The following is a 14363-nucleotide window of genomic DNA, read 5'->3' as shown; positions in this document are numbered from 1 at the left end:
TTCTCTCTTACTGTAGGCTTTGTTTTGCTTTACTGTTTGCTTCTTGTGAGATTCATGCCACTCATTAACTTAATAAAAATTAAGGTTGTGTGCTAAGGGTTGTGGTCAGTGAAGAAAGACTTACTTCACTGGAGACACCACCTGCGTCTTTTTTAACCTGAGTTACATTAGTAGTGGTTTAGGCTATAAAAGACATGTGAGGTTGGTAGTGGATGCATTTAAGTAATAGGAAATTTTCCCTTTCAGAACTGGCAAGATGGGGCTGTTGCATGCACAACAGTTACTTTTCATGCTCCTTTCATTTTTCTCCATTGCTGCCTTCCTACTCTTTTTAGGTGTGACCCTTCCTCTCACTAGCTGCTTGTTGCTCTTGCTGCTCATTGAAGGGCTGCTGGTATGTTTGGCAGAAACGTGAGCTGGGTCAGGGGGCTGGAACAGCTAGGAAAAGTGATAAGCTTTGAGAGAGATTACAGGGTTTTAAAATAAATTAAAATGAAATGAAATTGCCTATCTTAGGAGGGCGAGGCAAATGCTTTTGAATTTAGGCCTGTACTGATGTGGGCAACATTTGAGGAATACATTCAGTTGATTTGACATCAGGGGTAGTTTAGTAAATTAATGATGCCACCTACTAGTATTTGATGCCATTTGTTGATGTCAATATAGAGCAGGTTTTGGGGAGCCAGAACAAAGGTAGGTAGAATGTATAAATAACAAGTAGTGGATGGAGGGCAACTTTTTTTGTCAGCTTAGAGCATGCTACACTCTAGAACACAATAAACAACTTATAACTGGGCAGTAGCTAGAACAAAATACATCTGAGGAGCAAAAGTGGTTGTGTGGTGTTTGTTTCTTTTTTTTTTTGCTTACTATGCAGATTGTTTTTCAGTCTTGACTGCTAAGGCTGTTGTGTGCAGGAAGACAGGTTTTACAAGCACAAGAACTGCTCATATGTCATGTCAAACTCACATTGCAAAGAGACAGCAAGCACTCAGGTGCCTCATCTTGGTGGGTTTTGTATTTTATGAGGTGATTTGCCCTTCATTTTTTAATGTTCTTCTAGGCCTATTGTAAGACAAAGTCAGCCGGAGTGAATGGATGGATGTTGGGTTCTCTGTGGAAAGGATAAAGTTGATTATATTGTTTGTAAGTTATACAGGATCTTTATAGTGAAACAAGTCCTTCATTCCCTCTAGTAAGTATACAATAACATCATTTTACTGCCATGAAGTACATAGCTTTCATAGTTAATTCACTTTACTTTCTTTGCATGATTTTCTCCAAAACTTTGCTTTAAACTCTATAATTTAATAAAAGCAGAACTTGATCAAAACCTCCCCTCAAAAACTAAGGAACTTGTAGTGTCTGCATACATGGTCTTCATTTTGCACAGCTTAACTTAAAATGGTCAAGTCCGGCACCTCTTTTCTTAGCCTGCTGAGGGAAGAGTGGGCCACCCCAGGAAACACATTTCAGACAAGGAACGTGACCAGAAGAGAACACCACACATACAAAGCCATGGGGTTTGCAACTCACAGCAATCTGAGTCAAATACATTTTATTTTTTTACCTTGTCAGAGCCACATACTCTGCTTCATAAAGATTTCCCTAGGCTTCCCCAGAAAAAATACCATTGCTGTGACTCTTCCCACAGCTCTAACTAGCATTACTATTACTTTCCAGCTCTAGCTAGCCCTTTCCCCACAGCTTTAACTAGCATTTTTATTACATTCCAGGTAGATTATTTGGCTACTATATATCTTATACATGTATTTGACTTCACACATAATGCTGTAGCAGTTTAAGCATTATTACTGTTTAACCACCAATAAATATATTTATAAAAACTAAGGAACATTTGGCAGCTCTGCAGTTACCACCTCCATAAGATAGTTACATTGCCATACCCCAGTGTAAAACCATTAAAAAAAAAAAAAAAAAAAAAAAAAAAAAAATAAAAAAAAAAATCACACACTGTGGTGAAGTGTACTAAAATGGTCTTGGCACATGAATGGGTTGTGAGTCTCTCAGAGGTTTCTACCTCACAGCTCCCATTAACTTCAGTTTACCCTTTTTAATGTACTGCATTTTCATGAGTGCTAGACAGACTGATCCCATCTCCTTGTATCAACTTTTCTGTGCCCTAAGCTTGTCCTTCTTTAAGCTTCTCATTGTAACAGTGTTCCAGAGTGATACTGGACATGCCAGCCCTCCTCAAAAGTTATTCTTGATTGTATTATGCCAACTGGCCAATGAGAGATAATGAAGTTCAACATGTCAGCACTCCCCCAAGAGCTAGAGAATTTCACATCTGTCATATTTACTATCCAAAAAGAGGCTGTATTTGTGCAAGGGCCCCAAGAAAAGGTTGTCACCAGATGTTCCACAGTTGAGAGTCTACACAGCCTCAAGACGTGAGGCTAATCAGTGCAGACCCTAAATAATTAAGTTACTATGCTTTTCAAGAACTACTGGCTGCTTAGAAAGGAAGCACCACAATTCAACACACTAGTGAGAGAAAGGCAGGAAAGGCTCAGATATTACATAGGTGAATGGGGGACAGCCAGCATTACTAGGGCAAAGAGCACATACGACAAAACATGAATCCACAGCAAGCCAGGCATCAAAATTGAGCAGTCCCACCTTCTGGGGCCTGCTAGGAAGTTTTTGGCACCAGTGCTAATAGTTATGGCATACAGCAAATAATCTGAAACATTTGGGTTTCTACTAAACAGGATTCCTGCCCCCATTTTTAATTCTGTTCCCCAAGGACACTAAACAGAGCATACAGGTTCATCCATTTTATGCCTCATCTCCTCCATCTTATTGTCTTCCACCCCTTTAATCTAAGGCTCCTGTGAATTCAGGTGCACAATCTGAAACAAGCATTGTAGCTGTCAGGATGGAAGGATGTGCTTATAGAGTCTCGGGGTTACTGCTCTGTGTCCAAAGTGATAGAAATGCTAAGGACATGCCAAAGTAGCTTCTCACAAATAAGAGTCCATCAGCTCCCAAAGTTTCGATCCAGACCTGTTTTGCCAGACACAAACGTCAAGGTAAGCAAGTACTTTATTTTAATTTTTTTTATGACTGTCTGATACTGTAACACATGACTTCCAAGCACTTTTCCCAGCAGGGCTCAGAGACTCTAAGGTGTCTGCTGATGGTACAAATTCATTATGTATTTGGCATCTGACCAAGAGGCCACATTTTTTATTTATTTTTTCCGATCAAATTAAGGAAAACAACTAAACATTATTAGATTTCCTAGTCCTCGGAATTCCCCCAGAGTAATACCTAATAGTAAAAATTTTAATTGCATATGCCTATAAGATTACGAATAGCGGTGACAGGCTAGATTTCAAGACATGTCAATGAAATGAAGGCATGTTAAAAGTTCCTTGCATAATTCTGAGTTTAGACAGACCTGCTCTCTATAAGTTTATTTATATATACAGTGTGAAAATTATATTTAAAGCGCGCACACACATGCATAAATATATATAAATACACACAAAAATAAACTCAGTGACCTGGATTTTTCTACAACTATTACAAGTAGGCATTCTTCCCTGAAACATACTACAAATTACACACAGAGAGAAGTGAGCAGCAATGCTGGCAAAATATTGTTTTAAGTGATAAATAGGGACTTGGCCATGAATCTGTCTTGCAAAGTAGAGCCGTGCCTCCGCTGGTGAAATAAATGGGATACCTGCTTGCAGGAACGCCTGTTAGCACCAGTGCTGAATGCTCCCTTCCAGCAGAGGAGCAGACGTATTCGGGAAAGGAAGATGATACATTTTGAGACAGGCATGGCAAGCAGCAGCTGACAGTTACTACCAGCCCCTGGCTTTGTGGAGCACCACACTGGTTTTCCCTGCCTGCAGAGACACTGCCGTATCGGTTTGTTCATCCACACCTTGAACTGCAAAGGAGCGAAATCTCCCAGCCCCACTCCAACTGGAAGCAACTAGCACAGCCAGTGTACCTGACTTGCTTATACACCAACATGCACATTTCCCCCTCCACTCCAGTAGAGAGAGGAGTATTAGACATAAGACTGACATAGCAAAGCCAGTTCTTCTTGTAATCTGCTCTCCTGATACTAAATCAGCTCTTAACAGTCTCCAGCATTTCAGTAATAGAAACAAAACTGCAAAGTAAAAATTGGAGGCAGTTCTTCAACAACAAGAGCTGCAGAGGGAGAAAAAATAGTTTTAAAATTCTCATTTAAATTAGCAGCACTGATGAATGCTAATTGTTCCTAGAAGAGTTTAAAGGGGAAGAGTCTTCCAAGAGAATACGTAGTACTGTGCAGTACTACAGCTCTTGGGGCAGGGGAACAGTCCACAACCTGGTCAACTCACCGCAAGCACTAAGATTTGAGAGAAGATTATGCTAAAACAAGCCCAGGATACAATCTCTTCCATATTACACTTCAGCTTTCCCCAAAATAACCCCTCTGGGCTGAGCAGACCAGATTCAAAAGTGCATTTACATGGAATCACTAGAGTCTGATCCAAATTCCATGGCAAGTTAAAGACTCAGAATCGAAATGCCATTTATTTATGGCTCCACATTCTGGAGATTTAAGAACAGCCGACAATGTGACTGAGCTTCTAAAAATCCATCAGGCATCTCACTTTCTACAAATTACGGCATAAGAGGGAGTGATGATACCCGAATTACACATTTCTAGCCCTTACCTCTTCTTCTGCCTACTCTAATGCACAGACTGACTGGGAAGGATCTTTAGCATCCATAAATCTTACGTAAAACAAACATCTCATGATGTGTAGCAAGGCACCCAACGCTATCAGGCACTGCAGAAAGCAGCCCAATATGGCAAAGCACAAGGAATGATATAAAAGTAGATGTTGCTCTGATTACAATTCCTTGAGTTTATGGTATGCATTCAATACTGCACCGTAACTGAAAACCCACCAGCCCAGTCCTACACTCTGTGATGGGCAGATTGCAGCATCTGTGTGGTGTTGCATAAAAACCCACTGAGCATCCCACATCTTGGAGCAGATTCATGAGAGAACAGAGATAGTCCTGCTAGGCACTGGGAGGATATTTGGGGGAGCTGCCTAGCACCAAATAATTTCCTGGAATCAAGAAAATTCAAAGTGGGGAAAAGCTTCTGAATTCTCCAACATGCTTTTAATTTCTTCCCTTCCCAGATCATCTTTCCCAGATGAGTTGCTCATTGAGCAGCAGGAAATCTCTTCCAAATTAAAATAAAACCACATTACCAAACAACACAACCAATTCAAGAAATCACGATCACTGAAGGAACCAACTGAACAACTGCGAATGTGCCGTGGGGTAATAAACATCAGATGGCTCTAGGATTCATTTAACATGACTGTAGAGTTGATAAAATGGTTGTTATTTTTTTCTAGGGAATCAGCAGTTTTATTTGCAATAAAGAGCTTCTGCTTGCTGTTCTTGCTGGGCCAAGGGTGCTCTTCCTAACAGAGGAAAACAGCAGATTTGCCCAGATCTTGTGGGAGCAGGTTAGCAGCAACTGAAGAGGCGGTGCGATAATGAAGGTGGCCATAATTCATTCCCTCACTCTCACTCTTTTCTCATTTTAGCTTAAAGTACTTCAGCATGCGCCCAGCTTAAATGGATGAGAGAACTAGGGCCAGACAACCCTCACAAGTAAGTTTTTTTGTTTTCTCTCCAACTCCAATGCTTTAAGTATAGTTAAAGTTATTAAGAAGAGAAAAAGGAGTGACATCCCATTTGTGGGCATATTCACATCCAGAAAGGAGGTGTTACAGCTGCATGGGAAGGATGGGCACATCAAGTTTTTGTGCTTTCAAAACCTGGGCATGGCTTCCCACCTGCATTGCTGTCTTCAGGTCCTCCACTTCTCCAAGTATTGAGGAAAAGATTACAGCCTCATCCATCAAACCCCTTTACACAGCCCAGAACAGCAGGCTCTCTCCAAACTTTGGTAGCTGCCTGTCATATTTGCCACATAAAAGCTTTATCTGGAAGTCCAGCATTAACGAAGTATTAGGTAGAATTTGCAATTAACCAAATAGATCTCAATTTTTCCATTCAGGTATTACCGTAACAGGTGAAAGCAAACGGAATGGTAGGCAATTGTCATCCCTATTCACTGGGATGATGAAAGGGAAGCTGTCCACTTCTGCTGCTCTTTCTCTACTGCACCAGCCTCATTTAACCTCAGCTTCCCCCAAACCAGTCCCTTTGGAGTATCCTACATGTCCTAGACAACAGGGGACAAGCTGTCTTCTCAAGGGCAGAGGTAGCTGCAGATGTGAAAAATATTCCTGGTGCTGCGTGGTACCTCTGGGTATTGGCTAAGGGACACCTGTACCTGTATGAGTCAGCTTTGACCCACTACACTTTTCAGTCCTGGTTGCTTAGGATTATTAACTCCAAAAAGACACATAAAAAGATTATTCCGATGTATTTATTTGGAAAAGTCATGCAAGTTTTTTTTTAGTTGGCTGAGTGTTGTTTTTTTTAAAGGTTTACATCTAAACCCAAACCATAATAATTATATCACAGATTTATTGCTTACATGGAAATTTACCATAGTTTTTCACTGGGCCACTACAATATTCCTAAAATCCAGATACCCAACAAAAGTGAAACAGCCCTGGCTCCATTAATATCCTGATCAGCTACAAGTTGCTGAGAGCACAAGTAAAATTTACTCAAAAAGCAAGTTCCTTGGAAGAATCCACTTTTAATAACTATTGCTCATTTATTCTGTGCTTAGTTATGATAAGGAATAGTTGTGGACACTGCTATCTAACAGTGCTGGCTAGCCAGGATTAGTGAAGGAGAGCCATCAGGATCAGTGTGGATGAATAAACTCAACATCCTCCTGAATCCCAAGAGAAAGAGACAGCCAGGGATTGTCCTAGAGATCCTGTCATCTCAATGAATAATGTGCCAAGTACATGGCTGCTCTTCATTAATTTTCAAAAACAGCTCACTGGGAAGAGGGTTTTATCCTGATAACCGTTAAGCAACCTTAACTGCATGAGCTTTGCCTTTTGTCTTCAACAAAAGAGTATTAGAGGTTTGTAGAAAGACAAAAGAAATATTGAGAAAACTGTTTAAGGCATTCATGGCCCTTTTATTTTTCCTCTCCAGTACCATCCAAGCCACTTTCCAAGTTGGCTTATTTTTCCCAACACACTGCAGAGCAGACATACCAACTTGGTCCCTCTGGTCTCTTCCACACTGCCACAGACAACCTATCTTCTCTACTCATTGAACGCTCACTAGGACTGAAAGCAAACATAGCCCTAATGAGTGTCTGATATGTGCACTTGCATAGCCTGAACTGGAAAAAATCAGATGGCTCAAGAGATGGTTGCGAGCTAAGGTTTCCAGAGCAAATCAAGACCAGGTTAGGAACAAATAAGCCTAGTCATCCTTCTTAGCAACTGCCTGGCAGCTGATATGAAACAAATAGTTACAGTTAGGTCAGTTTTTCAGACAGTACATGTCTGTACCATAACACCCATTCATTACCTAGGGTTAGTAACTGCACAAATATATTTTCAGGATTCAGCAAAACTCTTCATCTCACAAAGCTACTTACCCCTCTTTGTGGCAAGATCTGTGTTGTATTTTTTGATTCTGTTTTTTAAAAATTAACATTTCTTAAAGAAGTTCACTAACAAAAACATTTTTTATAATCACAGTAAAATATAATGGGAACTAAATTATGGTACATTAATTCACACTTAGCTGCACAGAGGCCATTTGGCCTTCATCTTTGTGCCTGAATGTGCTGGGCGTGAATTACTACACTGTAATTCACATGCTGTCACATCTTATGGCTTAATAAATGCTTAAAAAAAACCCACAAAAAAACAGAGCACCCGAAGTTGGTTACTAGAGATCAGAAACTAGTCTTGCAAGGAAACAGTTACAAATGAAACAAGCATCGGAGGTTACAGGCCTGCAGGGTAGCACAACTCCCCCATTCCTACTGCTTTGAGAGCAAGCACTTTCCTACTGCTGTAGCTCAGAAAGAAACCCACATGTCATGCTGCTGTATGTCACATGTGTTAGGAAGCCTATAGGAAAGGATAAATTCCATGCATTAATTTGAGCCCTAGACACCAGCTGCCTTCTATGGTTCAAATCCTATAGCTCCAGCTTCATTGCAACTAAAGCTGTGCTGATCGCAAAGGGTTGCATGTCCCAAATAAAGCATGCTTTAGTACTAATGGCAAGTGAAGACAGCACAATATCTCGTTTCCCTCCTCAACACAGGGAGATGCTATGAGCAGACACACTTGCCAAACACTGAATTAAAAAAAAAAAAAAAAAAAAAAAAAAAAAAAAAAAAAAAATTAGAAAATCCCTTTAAAATCTCCTTCCTTATTTAGTGTGATATTCAGACATGAAAGAAGTGGGTCTGCACCCAGACCTCTGCACTGCTTAATGGCTTAAGCAAGAATTAAACGGTGTATAGAGTCTTTGTAAGGTTGAATTTCACCCTCTATCAGCTTATAGATTGGTCAGTCATCAGATGAGGAACTAAATACTCCCAATTTTAGTATATTGCTGCTAATGAAAGCACTGTAGTATATACATTAGAACAGCTACCCCTTTTTATCAGGAAAAACCTTCCTCGATCATTTGTTCCACTACGGAAAAGGTGGCACGGCTGCAGGTAATATAAATTGCTAAGAATAGCAAATATTATAAATATTTCAAGGATGATTAATCTTTTAAAACAATGAAGTTAGGCAGAAGCCTGGAAGTCAACTTGGCTATTTCACAACTAATAAAACTTGTCTCCTGTATTTCATTTTGACTATATAGAGTATTGTAGTAAAAGGCAATTATCCACCATTCACTAGCTAACATAACACTTGTACAAGTATAAAAGAAACACAGTATGTATTTTAAGCAGTGACAGTATTTCCACTGTATTAAAATAGTAGTGAGGCAAATGTTCAGCTCACATTAAACAGCACTCTGTCACCAAGGACCAGCTTGCTCGCATCATATATTCCCCCAAGAAAGATAATGCTGCTTGCTTTAACAGAATCATTGTCACCAGGCAACTACCAGTGCTGTTCAGTAATAAATATTTCCACTGTTCCCACAGAAACTGGCTCGGTATCTGGACCTGCTAATGCCTAGAGATCAGCTTGACCTCTGAGTGCCATCTTTTCACAAAGACAGAGCCCTCCCTCACCATAGTTGTCTCCCAGAAACATCGTGAAGATGGCGCAGAAGCACAGAAGGTAGGAAAAGGACAGCAGACAAGGCTCTCTTCCTTGCAGCTACAATGACTGGAAAGGACTTCAAATTTCATTTTCTGCTCTGCAAACAATAAACTTGTTCAGTCCCATCTTGAACAAATTCTTTTACAGAGAGACAAGATGCCACTCACCCCTAAATGCAGGAAGGTCACTTTACAACTATGCCACAAATCTGCATAAATTATTGGAGGCAACTCATCTTCTGGAAGTTCAGAATTGGGCCAGCATCAATGGTAGCCCTGCCAGTTTGGTGCTGCCAAGTGTCAGTAGTAGGCCTTAAGTTTCATAACAATACCAGGGTCCAGGCCTTGTCAGAACAAGAATTTATTTTAGCTTAAACTTAGCTCCATCTCCAAAGTTATTTAAGTAATCTTTGCTGCACTTGCACCTTGCTCTAGGATCAGATGACTCTTGTCTAGCCTGTCCTAACTGTAATAGCAAATCTACTCTAATGTCAGATACCTATTGTTTGTCCTGTAATTTCAGACAGGTTTTGGGTATATTATTGCCTAACTTGTTCTGGCTTCAGTCTTGCTTAGCTTTCAGCAAGTGGTTCTAGTCCAAAAATCACATCGTATATCAAGAAAAAGATTAAGAAACCTAAGTAATCATGGTAATGACTAACTAACCCCATGGATCATCAGGAGGGAACAGTCTGCAACTCATTAACAAATACAGGGTTAAATTATAAAAAATAACCTCAGGCAGCTGCAAGACCAAGGAGGAACCAACCCCCTCAACTGACACCCCACTTTGCCCAAGCAGGAACCAGGATGCTGACAACTCACTCTCACGTACAACTGCAGGGCAAAAGTTTAGCATCAGAGGAAACAGGCAGATTGCCATGCCTGTTGACTTTATTGCATTTATAACTATCTCCAACAGAAACTAGGCAATTTGGATTATTCCTTTAATCTGATAATAGTAAGTGGTTGTCCATTTTTGGATTAGGCTGTTAAAGCATTAGAGTAACAACAATAAAAAAATAATCGTTCTTCACTGTCCATCATGAAGTTATGCACACAATACAATCCTTAAAATAATTTTCAATTAAATAATAATAAAACAATCTGATGGAATGATACAGATCTTTGTATACAAGAGGCCTTCAGCTCTTTTCCAAAGCCTAGAATAAGTTACTTGTTTGAAGCCATGCAAAATTTCACCCCACAGTGACCACTATGGTATCCTTCCAATCCTGCTCTTAGCAGCATGCAGTTCTGAATCCTTTTATCTCCATTATTATTTTTGTCCAGCAGTCTGGAAGTTTTAAATCTCAACTCTCAGCCACACATGAGCATGACAGCAATGTGACAGAGCAGGTGTATGTCTCTCCAGACTTGCAAACTGAGCTGCTGCCTGTCACGTCCGTCCCATCTCGGGTGAACTTTGACAATGTTCATTTGTGGGTAAAGAGAAATCTGCTTTGTTTAGGGTCAAGGGGAAAAAGGCTAAGGAAGATAAGAACAGCTGCTCATTCCAAAAAGTGCCTCCAGGAAATCCACCCTGTTAGAGGCAAAGACAATCAGTTTGCTCAGGTGTACATGGAGGGATACAAGCCAAGGAGCACTTTCCTGGGGGTCCAAGTCTTCAGATGCTTTGAGAAAAGCTTTCAAATGGGGGCCAAATAGATGCAGGGGTGCAAAAGCCCTGTCTATAGCAAAGTCCTTGCAAAGGATGACAGAGCCTTTGTTTTTGTTGTTGTTACTGGTGTTGTATTGGGTTTTTGTTTGGTTTTATCCTCTGATATTTTTGCTTTCTATTTTGTATAATTCTCTAATTTTGTATAACAGGTTTAGTTTTATCCAACAGATGGTTTTACAGGCTTTGCCTGAGCTTAGGAGAGGGGATAGCTTTCTGGGGGGCTTCCACACTGGTCTGAGTTCTGCTGTCCACGCAAGCTATAAATTGTTTTCCAGTCAAGTGAAGGGCAACAGTAAAGAAACCATCCACTACTCAAATCTGCTATTACCTCAAGTATTTCAGATGGTTTCAGGTTTTTGTGAGCTATGATCAGAGCAGTCCAAGTAAAACCAGTCTGTACAATGCCTGTGCATTTAGGATACAGCAGATTAACATCAGCACCAAGAAACTGCAAGGATTCATGACTTTTTCCCCTTTCATTATTTCTACAGCTTATCAACAAGATGACATTGTACCAGGGCAGTATCCTAGAAGATTACTTTTCATCTTGCAGATCTCTGAAGTCGTACACCCTTTGACTCCACACCTATCATCACAACCCAAGTCACACAATATACTCCAAGAAATGAGATAGCTAAAAAAAGAAAGCCCTCTCAAGAAACCCCAAAACAACAAAAAAAATCCCAACAAATTTATGAGATCACTGGCCTAAGAAATCTGTCTAACGTAGCTACCACTACAGATGAAGAGACTATGTCAGGAAACTCAAAAAGGGAATGAGATGCAGCAAGGTCAGTCAGTAGAAGTAGTTTGTGTCAACTCTGACAATCACTACAGGGGACAGGAGTTGTTCCAGCCCATGAAACAGGAACTCAAATGCTTGAGTTCTTTTAAGCATAAAATATGAAAGTTCTCTATATGCAGTGAAAGGGGATTATTAAAAAAAGAAAATAAGCAGGGCTCAAATGGACTATTTTTATATGCGAAGTGAGTCTGTGGCATGTGTTTAAACATACATATACTGTCTTCAGGCTAGCAGGAACCTCGGCATTGATGCCAGCCTGCCATTCACTTTAGCAGCCTTCCACAGGTGCTTGTAAGGAAAGGGGCAGCAAGGGAGAGCACCTGAAAGCCATCAGACATTCAGTCTCTGATTTCAAACCCTTGGAAGCCCCATTAGACTATTTATTCCAACCTTTGATACAATTCTGATTTTGAATTTTTGATTCAGTCCCCATGGGAAACTGGATGGGGTTTTGACCGCCCAGTACTAGCTGATACCAAACATACTCATCAAACCTCACATTACACAGCTAAACTGCAGTATTCTCCCTTCATTTAGCATCAGGAATGTACCACCCCCAAACAACTAGATACACGCTCAGTAACTTTTTTCCCCCCAAGAAAAGAACAGGCTAAAGTTTGGAGATGGTAGCTGCATCCCAGCTATCTCAGACATCAAACAGGGAGAACAGCTAGGCCAAATGTCTTCACACTCCACTGTTCAAAAGGTAGCTGTGAGCCTCTACCGCACCTTCACTAGCAATTTATAGGGATCAGATAACACATGTGTTGGTTAGACATGTGATGGTCAGATTTACCACCACCGACTGATAGAAAAACCACACAAAAACTGCAAAAGCCACACCCTGTACACACACCCTTTACTTTGTAGAATATAAAAGGGTAGAAATATTTCCAGGCACCTAATTTTTACGTGACTAGTGTTTGCTCACATGTGGCATGATACAACTCCCACGATACTTGTGACATTTTCATTTACTGCAACTATCAGGCAGAATTTTCCAGCTACAGTGGCACTGTGAATTTAAAACAGAACTGCCAGAGGCATATTTAAATTGTTAACATTGTTTAATTATAAAGATTTACAAAATATTTACCATTTAACTTTCCTGGAGAAGGATGAAGAACACCTTTCCTCATAGCTCTTTCATTCCACTCCTATTGGTTGGCTCAGTTTAAACAATCATTCTGATTTTCAAGTCATCAAGGAGTTTTGCTTGAAGAACGATAGTACAGATAACATTTGTGCCCAAAGGTGTTATAAGTGATACGAGCAGACAGGTTGTACTCTATAGGTATGTTCAGCCCATTACACATACTTCATTTTTTAATCTCCTTTACTGTAAACTTTTCCTCTAGTGTCTTAGCATGTACACAGTGCATGTAAAACACAAAAAGTCTGATGAATATTTTAAGAATAGGGCTCCACAGCCTACATACAGAGAGTCACATTATTTACAAACATGCTCCCACTGACCAGTATTTAAAAATTACATCCTTGGTGGAATTCACTTTCCACTTAGGCATCATGAAAATCATGCAGCAAGATTTTTCCAAAGCTCTGCTCTGAGCATTTAGCAACCCCTGCAAACAGGAGCTCCTAAACCCTTCAGCACTTAGAAAACCTGGCAACTTACTTCTGGGCCCTACATTTGGGTTTCTCATATCAAAAAAAACCCCAGGCCTCAAAATCTTACTCCAAAGAATTAAACATATCAGATTTCACTTAACATTTGCCTGGCTAATAAAAAGACCAAATTTTTCTGCTAGAGTTCTGTATTGGGTTTGTATGGCAAGGTTTTGGTAGCAGGGCAGCTACAGGGGTCGCTTCCATGAGAAGCTGCTTGAATCTTTCCTAAGTCCTGCAGAGCCAATGCCAGCTGGTTCAAAAGACAGACCTGTCACTGGCCAAGGTCAAGCCTATCAGCAGCAGTGGTAGCACCTCTGGGGTAACATATTTAAGACGGCAATGAAGAAAACCTGAGCAACAGCAATTGCTGTCATAGAGAGGAGTGAGAACAACTCTGCAGACACCAAGGTCAGTGGAAGGAGGAGGGGGAGGAGGTGCTCCAGACACCTGAGCAGAGATTCCCCTGCAGCCTGTGGTGAAGGCCATCATGAGGCAGGTTGTCTTTCTGCATCCCTCTGAAGGTTAAAAGCAAGCAGATCTCCACCTGCAGCCCATGGAGGACCCAATACCAAAGCAGGTGGGTACCTGGAGGAGGCTGTAACACCATAGGAAGCCCACGCTGGAGCAGGCTCCTGGAGGACTTGTGGACCTGTGAAGGGAGGAGCCCAGGCTGGAGCAGGTTTGCTGGCAGGACTTGGAACCCCATGAGGGATCCACACTGGAGCTGTCTGTGCCTGAAGGGCTGCAGCCCATGGGAGGGACCCACACCAGAGCAGTTCATGAAGAACTGCAGCCCACAGGAAGGACTCATGTTGGAGAAGTTCATTGAGGACTTGTCTCCTGTGGGAGGGACCCCACAGAGTACTCCCCCTGAGGAGGAAGGAGCAGCAGAAACAATGGGTGATGATTTGACCATATATCTTATTTCCCCATCCCCCGGTGCCACTCGGAGGGAGGAGATAGAGAAGTCTGAGTAGAGCCTGGGAAGAATGGAGGATTGG

The 14363-nt window shown here is 41.0% G+C and overlaps 1 protein-coding gene across 25 annotated transcripts in view; it reads right to left on the bottom strand.

The window, feature by feature from the left end:
- ADGRL3 (adhesion G protein-coupled receptor L3) overlaps positions 1-14363 on the bottom strand; it is a 528954-nt gene that overhangs the window by 329010 nt on the left and 185581 nt on the right. The window lies entirely within an intron of this gene.

The sequence above is a fragment of the Athene cunicularia genome (assembly GCF_003259725.1).
Source record: "Athene cunicularia isolate RWA chromosome 4 unlocalized genomic scaffold, athCun1 chr4_part2, whole genome shotgun sequence".
In the NCBI taxonomy this organism is placed as follows: Eukaryota; Metazoa; Chordata; class Aves; order Strigiformes; family Strigidae; genus Athene; species Athene cunicularia.
Note: the sequence above shows the minus strand (reverse complement) of the source record. Positions and strands in the feature narration are given on the sequence as shown.